Source organism: Schistocerca serialis, chromosome 3 (genome assembly GCF_023864345.2).
Source record: "Schistocerca serialis cubense isolate TAMUIC-IGC-003099 chromosome 3, iqSchSeri2.2, whole genome shotgun sequence".
NCBI classification, from domain to species: Eukaryota; Metazoa; Arthropoda; class Insecta; order Orthoptera; family Acrididae; genus Schistocerca; species Schistocerca serialis.
The window spans coordinates 1,093,583,902-1,093,598,488 of NC_064640.1; positions in this window are offsets into that span (position 1 = coordinate 1,093,583,902).

Sequence of the window (14,587 nt, forward strand, 5' to 3'; positions counted from 1 at the left end):
TTCAGGATTACTGTATCCCTCTGACCTTCTTAGTGACGATGAAACACAGAAATTGCATCGGAATTAAATACAAAAAGCCCAATGCCGACTTAAGTACAAGAATACTGACTCATCTTACTGTCTATGATTTGCACCATTCCTGTGACACTAGTTATAGATTCCGATGCTTCACTCCAGGTTTACTGTATCCCTTGGACCTTCTTATAGACGATGAATCACAGAAATTGCATCGGAATTAAATACAAAAGCCACAATGCCGACTTAAGGACAAGAAGACTGACTCTTCTTACTGTCTATGTTTTGAACCATTCCTGTGACACTAGTTAGAGATTCCGATGCTTCACTTCAGGTTTACTGTATCCCTTGGACCCTCTTATTGACGATGAAACACAGAAATTGCATCAGAATTAAAAACAAAAGGCACAATACCAACTTAAGTACAAGAAGTCTGACTCTTCTTACTGTCTATGTTTTGAACCATTCCTGTGACACTAGTTATAGATTCCGATGCTTCACTTCAGGTTTAATGTATCACTTGGACCTCTTTATTGACGATGAAACACAGAAATTGCATCGGAATTAAACGCAAAAGGCACAATGCCGACTTAAGTACAAAAAGACTGACTCTTCTTAATGACTATGTTTTGAACCATTCCTGTGACACTAGTTATAGATTCCGATGCTTCACTTCAGGTGTACTGTATCCCTTGGACCTACTTATTGACGATGAAACACAGAAATTGCATCGGAATTAAACACAAAAGGCACAATGCCGACTTAAGTACAAAAAGACTGACTCTTCTTACTGACTATGTTTTGAACCATTCCAGTGACACTAGTTATAGATTCCGATGCTTCACTTCAGGTTTACTGTATACCTCTGACCCTCTTATTGACGATGAAACACAGAAATTGCATCGGAATTAGATACAAAAGGCACAATGGCGACTTAAGTACAAGAAGTCTGACTCTTTTTACTGATTATGCTTTAAACCATTCATGTGACACTAGTTATAGATTAGGATGCTTCACTTCAGGTTTACTGTATCCCTCTGACATTCTTGTTGACGATGAAACACAGAAATTGCATCGGAATTAAATAGAAAAGGCACGATGCCGACTTAAGTACAAGACGACTGACTTTTCTTACTGTCTATGTTTTGAACCATTCCAGTGACACTAGTTATAGATTCTGATGCTTGACTTCCGTTTTACTGTATCCCTTGGACCTTCTTACTGACGATGAAACACAGAAATTGCAACGGAATTAAATACAAAAGGCACAATGCCGACTTAAGTACAAGAGGACTGACCCTTCTTAATGTCTATGATTTGAACCATTCCTGTGACACTAGTTACAGATTCCGATGCTTCACTTCGTGTTTACTGTATCCCTCTGACCTTCTTATTGACGATGAAACACAGAACTTGCATCGGAATTAAATACAAAAGGCACAATGCCGATTTAAGTACAAGAAGACTGACTCTTCTTACTGACTATGTTTTGATCCATTCCTGTGACACTAGTTACAGATTGCAACGCTTCACTTCAGGTTTACTGTATCCCTCTGACTTTCTTATTGACGATGAAACACAGAAATTGCATCGGAATTAAATACAAAAGGCACAATACCGACTTAAGGACAATAAGAGTGACTCTTCTTACTGACTATGTTTTGAACCATTCCTGTGACACTAGTTATAGATTCCGATGCTTCACTCCAGGTTTACTGTATTCCCTGGACCTTCTTGTAGACGATGAAACACAGAAGTTGCATCGGAATTAAATACAAAAGGCACAATGCCGACTTAAGGACAAGAAGAGTGACTCTTCTTACTGACTATGTTTTGAACCATTCCTGTGACACTAGTTATAGATTCCGATGCTTCACCCCAGGTTTACTGTATCACTTGGACCTTCTTATTGACGAAGAAACACAGAAATTTCATCGGAATTAAATAGAAAAGGCTCAATACCGACTTAAGTACAAGAAGACTGACTCTTTTTACTGACTATGTTTTGAATAATTCCTGTGACACTAGTTATAGATTCCGATGCTTCACTTCAGGTTTACTGTATCCCTTGGACCTTCATATTGACGATGAAACACAGAAATTGCATCGGAATTAAATACAAAAGGCAAAATGCCGACTTAAGTACATGAAGACTGACTCTTCTTACTTTCTATGTTTTGAACCATTCCTGTAACACTAGTTATTGATTCCGATGCTTCACTTCAGGTTTACTGTACACCTTGGACCTTCTTATTGACTATGAAACACAGAAATCGCATCGGAATTAAATACAAAAGGCACAATGCCGACTTAAGTACAAGAAGACTGACTCTTCCTACTGTCTGTATTTTGAACCATTCCTGTGACACTAGTTATAGATTCCGATGCTTCACTCCAGGTTTACTGTATCCCTTGGACCTTCTAATAGACGATGAAACACAGAAATTGCATCGGAATTAAATACAAAAGGCACAATGCCGACTTAAGGACAAGAAGACGGACTCTTCTTACTGATTATGTTTTGAACCATTCCTGTGACACTAGTTATAGATTCCGATACTTCACTTCAGGTTTACTGTATCCCGCTGACCTTCTTATTGACGATGAAAAACAGATATTGCATCGGAATTAAATACAAAAGGCACAATGCCGACTTAAGTACAAGAAGACTGACTCTTCTTACTGTCTATGTTTTGGACCATTCCATTGACACTAGTTATAGATTCCGATGCTTCACTCCAGGTTTACCGTTTCCCTTGGACCATCTTATTGACGATGAAACACAGAAATTGCATCGGAATTAAATAGAAAAGGCACAATGCCGACTTAAGTACAGGAAGACTCAATCTTTTTACTGACTATGTTTTAAACCATTCCTGTGACACTAGTTATAGATTCCGATGCTTCACTTCAGGTTTGCTGTATCCCTTGGACCTTCTTATTGACGATGAAACACAGAAATTGCATCGGAATTAAATACAAAAAGCAAAATGCCGACATAAGTACACGAAGACTGACTCTTCTTACTTTCCGTGCTTTGAACCATTCCTGTGACACTGGTTATAGATTCCGATGCTACACTCCAGGTTTACTGTATCCCTTGGACCTTCTTATTGACGATGAAACACAGAAATTCCATCGGAATTAAATACAAAAGGCACAATGCCGACTTAAGGACAAGAAGACTGACGCTTCTTTCTGACTATGTTTTGAACCATTCCTGTGACTCTAGTTATAGATTCCGATGCTTCACTTCAGGTTTACTGTATCCCTCTGACCTTCTTATTGACGATGAAACACAGAAATTGCATCGGAATTAATTACAAAAGGCACAATGCCGACTTAAGGACAAGAAGACTGACACTTTTTACTATCCATGCTTTGAACCATTCCCGTGACAGTAGTTATAGATTCCGATGCTTCACTCCAGGTTTACTGTATTCCCTGGACCTTCTTGTAGACGATGAAACACAGAAGTTGCATCGGAATTAAATACAAAAGGCACAATGCCGACTTAAGGACAAGAAGAGTGACTCTTCTTACTGACTATGTTTTGAACCATTCCTGTGACACTAGTTATAGATTCCGATGCTTCACCCCAGGTTTACTGTATCACTTGGACCTTCTTATTGACGAAGAAACACAGAAATTTCATCGGAAATTAATAGAAAAGGCTCAATGCCGACTTAAGTACAAGAAGACTGACTCTTTTTACTGACTATGTTTTGAACCATTCCTGTGACACTAGTTATAGATTCCGATGCTTCACTTCAGGTTTACTGTATCCCTTGGACCTTCTTATTGACGATGAAACACAGAAATTGCATCGGAATTAAATACAAAAGGCAAAATGCCGACTTAAGTACATGAAGACTGACTCTTCTTACTTTCTATGTTTTGAACCATTCCTGTAACACTAGTTATTGATTCCGATGCTTCACTTCAGGTTTACTGTACACCTTGGACCTTCTTATTGACTATGAAACACAGAAATCGCATCGGAATTAAATACAAAAGGCACAATGCCGACTTAAGTACAAGAAGGCTGTCTCTTCTTCTTTGTCTATGCTTTAAACCATTCCTGTGACACTAGTTATAGATTCCGATGCTTCACTTCAGGTTTACTGTATCCCTCTGACCTTATTGCCGATGAAACCAAGAAATTGGTTCGGAATTCAATACAAAAGGCACAATGCCGACTTAGCTACAGGAAGACTGACTCTTCTTACTGACTATGCTTTGAACCATTCCTGTGACACTAGTTATAGATTCCGATGCTTAACTTCAGGATTACTGTATCCCTCTGACCTTCTTAGTGACGATGAAACACAGAAATTGCATCGGAATTAAATACAAAAAGCCCAATGCCGACTTAAGTACAAGAATACTGACTCATCTTACTGTCTATGATTTGCACCATTCCTGTGACACTAGTTATAGATTCCGATGCTTCACTCCAGGTTTACTGTATCCCTTGGACCTTCTTATAGACGATGAAACACAGAAATTGCATCGGAATTAAATACAAAAGCCACAATGCCGACTTAAGGACAAGAAGACTGACTCTTCTTACTGTCTATGTTTTGAACCATTCCTGTGACACTAGTTAGAGATTCCGATGCTTCACTTCAGGTTTACTGTATCCCTTGGACCCTCTTGTTGACGATGAAACACAGAAATTGCATCAGAATTAAAAACAAAAGGCACAATACCAACTTAAGTACAAGAAGTCTGACTCTTCTTACTGTCTATGTTTTGAACCATTCCTGTGACACTAGTTATAGATTCCGATGCTTCACTTCAGGTTTAATGTATCACTTGGACCTCTTTATTGACGATGAAACACAGAAATTGCATCGGAATTAAACACAAAAGGCACAATGCCGACTTAAGTACAAAAAGACTGACTCTTCTTAATGACTATGTTTTGAACCATTCCTGTGACACTAGTTATAGATTCCGATGCTTCACTTCAGGTGTACTGTATCCCTTGGACCTACTTATTGACGATGAAACACAGAAATTGCATCGGAATTAAACACAAAAGGCACAATGCCGACTTAAGTACAAAAAGACTGACTCTTCTTACTGACTATGTTTTGAACCATTCCAGTGACACTAGTTATAGATTCCGATGCTTCACTTCAGGTTTACTGTATACCTCTGACCCTCTTATTGACGATGAAACACAGAAATTGCATCGGAATTAGATACAAAAGGCACAATGGCGACTTAAGTACAAGAAGTCTGACTCTTTTTACTGATTATGCTTTAAATCATTCATGTGACACTAGTTATAGATTAGGATGCTTCACTTCAGGTTTACTGTATCCCTCTGACATTCTTGTTGACGATGAAACACAGAAATTGCATCGGAATTAAATAGAAAAGGCACGATGCCGACTTAAGTACAAGACGACTGACTTTTCTTACTGTCTATGTTTTGAACCATTCCAGTGACACTAGTTATAGATTCTGATGCTTGACTTCCGTTTTACTGTATCCCTTGGACCTTCTTACTGACGTTGAAACACAGAAATTGCAACGGAATTAAATACAAAAGGCACAATGCCGACTTAAGTACAAGAAGACTGACCCTTCTTAATGTCTATGATTTGAACCATTCCTGTGACACTAGTTACAGATTCCGATGCTTCACTTCGTGTTTACTGTATCCCTCTGACCTTCTTATTGACGATGAAACACAGAACTTGCATCGGAATTAAATACAAAAGGCACAATGCCGATTTAAGTACAAGAAGACTGACTCTTCTTACTGACTATGTTTTGATCCATTCCTGTGACACTAGTTACAGATTGCAACGCTTCACTTCAGGTTTACTGTATCCCTCTGACTTTCTTATTGACGATGAAACACAGAAATTGCATCGGAATTAAATACAAAAGGCACAATACCGACTTAAGGACAATAAGAGTGACTCTTCTTACTGACTATGTTTTGAACCATTCCTGTGACACTAGTTATAGATTCCGATGCTTCACTCCAGGTTTACTGTATTCCCTGGACCTTCTTGTAGACGATGAAACACAGAAGTTGCATCGGAATTAAATACAAAAGGCACAATGCCGACTTAAGGACAAGAAGAGTGACTCTTCTTACTGACTATGTTTTGAACCATTCCTGTGACACTAGTTATAGATTCCGATGCTTCACCCCAGGTTTACTGTATCACTTGGACCTTCTTATTGACGAAGAAACACAGAAATTTCATCGGAATTAAATAGAAAAGGCTCAATACCGACTTAAGTACAAGAAGACTGACTCTTTTTACTGACTATGTTTTGAATAATTCCTGTGACACTAGTTATAGATTCCGATGCTTCACTTCAGGTTTACTGTATCCCTTGGACCTTCATATTGACGATGAAACACAGAAATTGCATCGGAATTAAATACAAAAGGCAAAATGCCGACTTAAGTACATGAAGACTGACTCTTCTTACTCTCTATGTTTTGAACCATTCCTGTAACACTAGTTATTGATTCCGATGCTTCACTTCAGGTTTACTGTACACCTTGGACCTTCTTATTGACTATGAAACACAGAAATCGCATCGGAATTAAATACAAAAGGCACAATGCCGACTTAAGTACAAGAAGACTGACTCTTCCTACTGTCTATATTTTGAACCATTCCTGTGAAACTAGTTATAGATTCCGATGCTTCACTTCAGGTTTACTGTATCCCTCTGACCTTATTGCCGATGAAACACAGAAATTGCATCGGAATTAAATAGAAAAGGCACAATGCCGACTTAAGTACAAGAAGGCTGTCTCTTCTTCTTTGTCTATGCTTTAATCCATTCCTGTGACACTAGTTATAGATTCCGATGCTTCACTTCAGGTTTACTGTATCCCTCTGACCTTATTGCCGATGAAACAAAGAAATTGGTTCGGAATTCAATACAAAAGGCACAATGCCGACTTAGCTACAGGAAGACTGACTCTTCTTACTGACTATGCTTTGAACCATTCCTGTGACACTAGTTATAGATTCCGATGCTTAACTTCAGGATTACTGTATCCCTCTGACCTTCTTAGTGACGATGAAACACAGAAATTGCATCGGAATTAAACACAAAAAGCACAATGCCGACCTAAGTACAAGAATACTGACTCATCTTACTGTCTATGATTTGCACCATTCCTGTGACACTAGTTATAGATTCCGATGCTTCACTCCAGGTTTACTGTATCCCTTGGACCTTCTAATAGACGATGAAACACAGAAATTGCATCGGAATTAAATAGAAAAGGCACAATGCCGACTTAAGTACAAGAAGGCTGTCTCTTCTTCTTTGTCTATGCTTTAAACCATTCCTGTGACACTAGTTATAGATTCCGATGCTTCACTTCAGGTTTACTGTATCCCGCTGACCTTCTTATTGACGATGAAAAACAGATATTGCATCGGAATTAAATACAAAAGGCACAATGCCGACTTAAGTACAAGAAGACTGACTCTTCTTACTGTCTATGTTTTGGACCATTCCATTGACACTAGTTATAGATTCCGATGCTTCACTCCAGGTTTACCGTTTCCCTTGGACCATCTTATTGACGATGAAACACAGATATTGCATCGGAATTAAATAGAAAAGGCACAATGCCGACTTAAGTACAGGAAGACTCAATCTTTTTACTGACTATGTTTTAAACCATTCCTGTGACACTAGTTATAGATTCCGATGCTTCACTTCAGGTTTGCTGTATCCCTTGGACCTTCTTATTGACGATGAAACACAGAAATTGCATCGGAATTAAATACAAAAGGCAAAATGCCGACATAAGTACACGAAGACTGACTCTTCTTACTTTCTATGCTTTGAACCATTCCTGTGACACTGGTTATAGATTCCGATGCTACACTCCAGGTTTACTGTATCCCTTGGACCTTCTTATTGACGATGAAACACAGAAATTCCATCGGAATTAAATACAAAAGGCACAATGCCGACTTAAGGACAAGAAGACTGACGCTTCTTTCTGACTATGTTTTGAACCATTCCTGTGACTCTAGTTATAGATTCCGATGCTTCACTTCAGGTTTACTGTATCCCTCTGACCTTCTTATTGACGATGAAACACAGAAATTGCATCGGAATTAATTACAAAAGGCACAATGCCGACTTAAGGACAAGAAGACTGACACTTTTTACTATCCATGCTTTGAACCATTCCCGTGACACTAGTTATAGATTCCGATGCTTCACTCCAGGTTTACTGTATTCCCTGGACCTTCTTGTAGACGATGAAACACAGAAGTTGCATCGGAATTAAATACAAAAGGCACAATGCCGACTTAAGGACAAGAAGAGTGACTCTTTTTACTGACTATGTTTTGAACCATTCCTGTGACACTAGTTATAGATTCCGATGCTTCACCCCAGGTTTACTGTATCACTTGGACCTTCTTATTGACGAAGAAACACAGAAATTTCATCGGAAATTAATAGAAAAGGCTCAATGCCGACTTAAGTACAAGAAGACTGACTCTTTTTACTGACTATGTTTTGAACCATTCCTGTGACACTAGTTATAGATTCCGATGCTTCACTTCAGGTTTACTGTATCCCTTGGACCTTCTTATTGACGATGAAACACAGAAATTGCATCGGAATTAAATACAAAAGGCAAAATGCCGACTTAAGTACATGAAGACTGACTCTTCTTACTTTCTATGCTTTGAACCATTCCTGTAACACTAGTTATTGATTCCGATGCTTCACTTCAGGTTTACTGTAAACCTTGGACCTTCTTATTGACTATGAAACACAGAAATCGCATCGGAATTAAATACAAAAGGCACAATGCCGACTTAAGTACAAGAAGGCTGTCTCTTCTTCTTTGTCTATGCTTTAAACCATTCCTGTGACACTAGTTATAGATTCCGATGCTTCACTTCAGGTTTACTGTATCCCTCTGACCTTATTGCCGATGAAACCAAGAAATTGGTTCGGAATTCAATACAAAAGGCACAATGCCGACTTAGCTACAGGAAGACTGACTCTTCTTACTGACTATGCTTTGAACCATTCCTGTGACACTAGTTATAGATTCCGATGCTTAACTTCAGGATTACTGTATCCCTCTGACCTTCTTAGTGACGATGAAACACAGAAATTGCATCGGAATTAAATACAAAAAGCACAATGCCGACATAAGTACAAGAATACTGACTCATCTTACTGTCTATGATTTGCACCATACCTGTGACACTAGTTATAGATTCCGATGCTTCACTCCAGGTTTACTGTATCCCTTGGACATTCTTATAGACGATGAAACACAGAAATTGCATCGGAATTAAATACAAAAGTCACAATGCCGACTTAAGGACAAGAAGACTGACTCTTCTTACTGACTATGTTTTGAACCATTCCTGTGACACTAGTTATAGATTCCGATACTTCACTTCAGGTTTACTGTATCCCGATGACCTTCTTATTGACGATGAAAAACAGATATTGCATCGGAATGAAATACAAACGGCACAATGCCGACTTAAGTACAAGAAGACTGACTCTTCTTACTGTCTATGTTTTGGACCATTCCATTGACACTAGTTATAGATTCCGATGCTTCACTCCAGGTTTACCGTTTCCCTTGGACCATCTTATTGACGATGAAACACAGAAATTGCATCGGAATTAAATCGAAAAGGCACAATGCCGACTTAAGTACAGGAAGACTCAATCTTTTTACTGACTATGTTTTAAACCATTCCTGTGACACTAGTTATAGATTCCGATGCTTCACTTCAGGTTTGCTGTATCCCTTGGACCTTCTTATTGACGATGAAACACAGAAATTGCATCGGAATTAAATACAAAAGGCAAAATGCCGACATAAGTACACGAAGACTGACTCTTCTTACTTTCTATGCTTTGAACCATTCCTGTGACACTGGTTATAGATTCCGACGCTACACTCCAGGTTTACTGTATCCCTTGGCCCTTCTTATTGACGATGAAACACAGAAATTGCATCGGAATTAAATACAAAAGGCACAATGCCGACTTAAGGACAAGAAGACTGACGCTTCTTTCTGACTATGTTTTGAACCATTCCTGTGACTCTAGTTATAGATTCCGACGCTTCACTTCAGGTTTACTGTATCCCTCTGACCTTCTTATTGACGATGAAACACAGAAATTGCATCGGAATTAAATACAAAAGGCACAATGCCGACTTAAGGACAAGAAGACTGACACTTTTTACTATCCATGCTTTGAACCATTCCCGTGACACTAGTTATAGATTCCGATGCTTCACTGCAGGCTTACTGTGTCCCTTAGACCTTCTTATTGACGATGAAACACAGAAATTACATCGGAATTAAATACAATAGGCACAATGCCGACTTGAGTACAAGAAGACTGACTCTTCCTACTGTCTATGTTTTGAACCATTCCTGTGACACTAGTTATAGATCCCGATGCGTCACTTCAGGTTTACTGTATCCCTCTGACCTTCTTATTGATGAGGAAACACAGAAATTGCATCGGAATTAAATAGAAACGCCACAGTGCCTACTTAAGTACGAGAAGACTGAGTCTACTTACTGGCTATGTTTTGAAACATTCCTGTGACACTAGTTATAGATTCCGATGCTTGACTTCTGTTTTACTGTATCCCTTGGACCTTCTTATTGACGATGAAACACAGTAATTGCATCGGAATTAAATACAAAAGGCAAAATGCCGACATAAGTACACGAAGACTGACTCTTCTTACTTTCTATGCTTTGAACCATTCCTGTGACACTAGATATAGATTCCGATGTTCACCCCAGGTTTACTGTATCACTTGGACCTTCTTATTGACGAAGAAACACAGAAATTACATCGGAATTAAATACAATAGGCACAATGCCGACTTGAGAACAAGAAGACTGACTCTTCCTACTGTCTATGTTTTGAACCATTCCTGTGACACTAGTTATAGATCCCGATGCGTCACTTCAGGTTTACTGTATCCCTCTGACCTTCTTATTGACGAGGAAACACAGAAATTGCATCGGAATTAAATAGAAACGCCACAGTACCTACTTAAGTACGAGAAGACTGAGTCTACTTACTGGCTATGTTTTGAAACATTCCTGTGACACTAGTTATAGATTCCGATGCTTGACTTCTGTTTTACTGTATCCCTTGGACCTTCTTATTGATGATGAAACACAGATATTGCATCGGAATTAAATACAAAAGGCACAATGCCGACTTAAGTACAAGAAGACTGACCCTTCCTACAGTCTATGTTTTGAACCATTCCTGTGACACTAGTTTAGATTCCGATGCTTAACTTCAGGTTTACTGTATCCCTTGGACCTTCTCATTGACGATGAAACACAGAAATTGCATCGTAATTAAATAGAAAATGCACAATGCCGACTTAAGTACATGAAGACTGATTCTTCTTACTGTCTATGTTTTGAACCATTCCTGTGACACTCGTTATAGATTCCGATGCTTCACTTCAGGTTTACTGTATCCCTTGGACCCTCTTATTCACGATGAAACACAGAAATTGCATCGGAATTAAATACAAAAGGCACAATACCGACTTAGGTACGAGAAGACTGACTCTTCTTACTGTCTATGTTTTGAACCATTCCTGTGACACTAGTTATAGATTCCGATGCTTCACTTCAGGTTTACTGTATCCCTTGGACCTTCTTATTGACGACGAAACACAGAATTTGCATCGGAATTAAATAAAAAAGGGACAATGCCGACTTAAGTACAAGATGACTGACCCTTCCTACTGTCAATGTTTTGAACCATTCCTTTGACACTTGTTATAGACTCCGATGCTTCACTTCAGGTTTACTGTATCCCTCTGATCTTCTTATTGACGATGAAACACAGAAATTGCATCGAAAATAAATACAAAAGGCACAATGCCGACTTATGTACAAGAAGACTGACTCTTGTTACTGTCTATGTTTTGAACCATTCCTGTGACACTAGTTATAGATTCCGATGCTTCACTTCAGGTTTACTGTATCCCTTGGACCCTCTTATTGACGATGAAACACAGAAATTGCATCAGAATTAAAAACAAAAGGCACAATACCAACTTAAGTACAAGAAGACTGACTCTGATTACTGTCTATGTTTTGAACCATTCCTGTGACAATAGTTATGGATTCCGATGCTTCACTACAGGTTTAATGTATCACTTGGACCTACATATTGACGATGAAACACAGAAATTGCATCGGATTTAAAAACAAAAGGCACAATGCCGAGTTAAGTACAAAAAGACTGACTCTTCTTAATGACTATGCTTTGAACCATTCCTGTGACACTAGTTATACATTCCGATGCTTCACTTCAGGTGTACTGTATCCCTTGGACCTACTTATTGACGATGAAACACAGAAATTGCATCGGAATTAAACACAAAAGGTACAATGCCGACTTAAGTACAAAAAGACTGACTCTTCTTACTGACTATGTTTTGAACCATTCCAGTGACACTAGTTATACATTCCGATGCTTCACTTCAGGTTTACTGTATACCTCTGACCCTCTTATTGACGATGAAACACAGAAATTGCATCGGAATTAGATACAAAAGGCACAATGCCGATTTAAGTACAAGAAGACTGACTCTTCTTACTGACTATGTTTTGATCCATTCCTGTGACACTAGTTACAGATTGCAACGCTTCACTTCAGGTTTACTGTATCCCTCTGACCTTCTTATTGACGATGAAACACAGAAATTGCATCGGAATTAAATACAAAAGGCACAATACCGACTTAAGTGCAAGAAGACTGACACTTCGTACTGTCTATGTTTTGAACCATTCCTGTGACACTAGTTATAGATTCCGATGCTTCACTCCAGGTTTACTGTATTCCCTGGACCTTCTTGTAGACGATGAAACACAGAAGTTGCATCGGAATTAAATACAAAAGGCACAATGCCGACTTAAGGACAAGAAGAGTGACTCTTCTTACTGACTATGTTTTGAACCATTCCTGTGACACTAGTTATAGATTCCGATGCTTCACCCCAGGTTTACTGTATCACTTGGACTTTCTTATTGACGAAGAAACACAGAAATCTCATCGGAATTAAATAGAAAAGGCTCAATGCCGACTTAAGTACAAGAAGACTGACTCTTTTTACTGACTATGTTTTGAACCATTCCTGTGACACTAGTTATAGATTCCGATGCTTCACCCCAGGTTTACTGTATCACTTGGACTTTCTTATTGACGAAGAAACACAGAAATTTCATCGGAATTAAATAGAAAAGGCTCAATGCCGACTTAAGTACAAGAAGACTGACTCTTTTTACTGACTATGTTTTGAACCATTCCTGTAACACTAGTTATTCATTCCGATGCTTCACTTCAGGTTTACTGTACACCTTGGACCTTCTTATTGACTATGAAACACAGAAATCGCATCGGAATTAAATACAAAAGGCACAATGCCGACTTAAGTACAAGAAGACTGACTCTTCCTACTGTCTATATTTTGAACCATTCCTGTGACACTAGTAATAGATTCCGATACTTCACTTCAGGTTTACTGTATCCCGCTGACCTTCTTATTGACGATGAAACACAGATATTGCATCGGAATTAAATACAAACGGCACAATGCCGACTTAAGTACAAGAAGACTGTCTCTTCTTACTGTCTATGTTTTGGACCATTCCATTGACACTAGTTATAGATTCCAATGCTTCACTCCAGGTTTACCGTTTCCCTTGGACCATCTTATTGACGATGAAACACAGAAATTGCATCGGAACTAAATAGAAAGGGTACAATGCCGACTTAAGTACAGGAAGACTCAATCATTTTACTGACTATGCTTTAAACCATTCCTGTGACACTAGTTATAGATTCCGATGCTTCACTTCAGGTTTGCTGTATCCCTTGGACCTTCTTATTGACGATAAAACACAGAAATTGCATCGGAATTAAATACAAAAGGCAAAATGCCGACATAAGTACACGAAGACCGACTCTTCTTACCTTCTATGCTTTGAACCATTCCTGTGACACTGGTTATAGATTCCGATGCTACACTCCAGGTTTACTGTATCCCTTGGACCTTCTTATTGACGATGAAACACAGAAATTGCATCGGAATTAAATACAAAAGGCACAATGACGACTTATGGACAAGAAGACTGACGCTTCTTTCTGACTATGTTTTGAACCATTCCTGTGACTCTAGTTATAGATTCCGATGCTTCACTTCAGGTTTACTGTATCCCACTGACCTTCTTATTGACGATGAAACACAGATATTGCATCGGAATTAAATACAAAAGGCACAATGCCGACTTAAGGACAAGAAGAATGACACTTTTTACTATCCATGCTTTGAACCATTCCCGTGACACTAGTTATAGATTCCGATGCTTCACTGCAGGCTTACTGTGTCCCTTAGACCTTCTTATTGACGATGAAACACAGAAATTACATCGGAATTAAATACAATAGGCACAATGCCGACTTGAGTACAAGAAGACTGACTCTTCCTACTGTCTATGTTTTGAACCATTCGTGTGACACT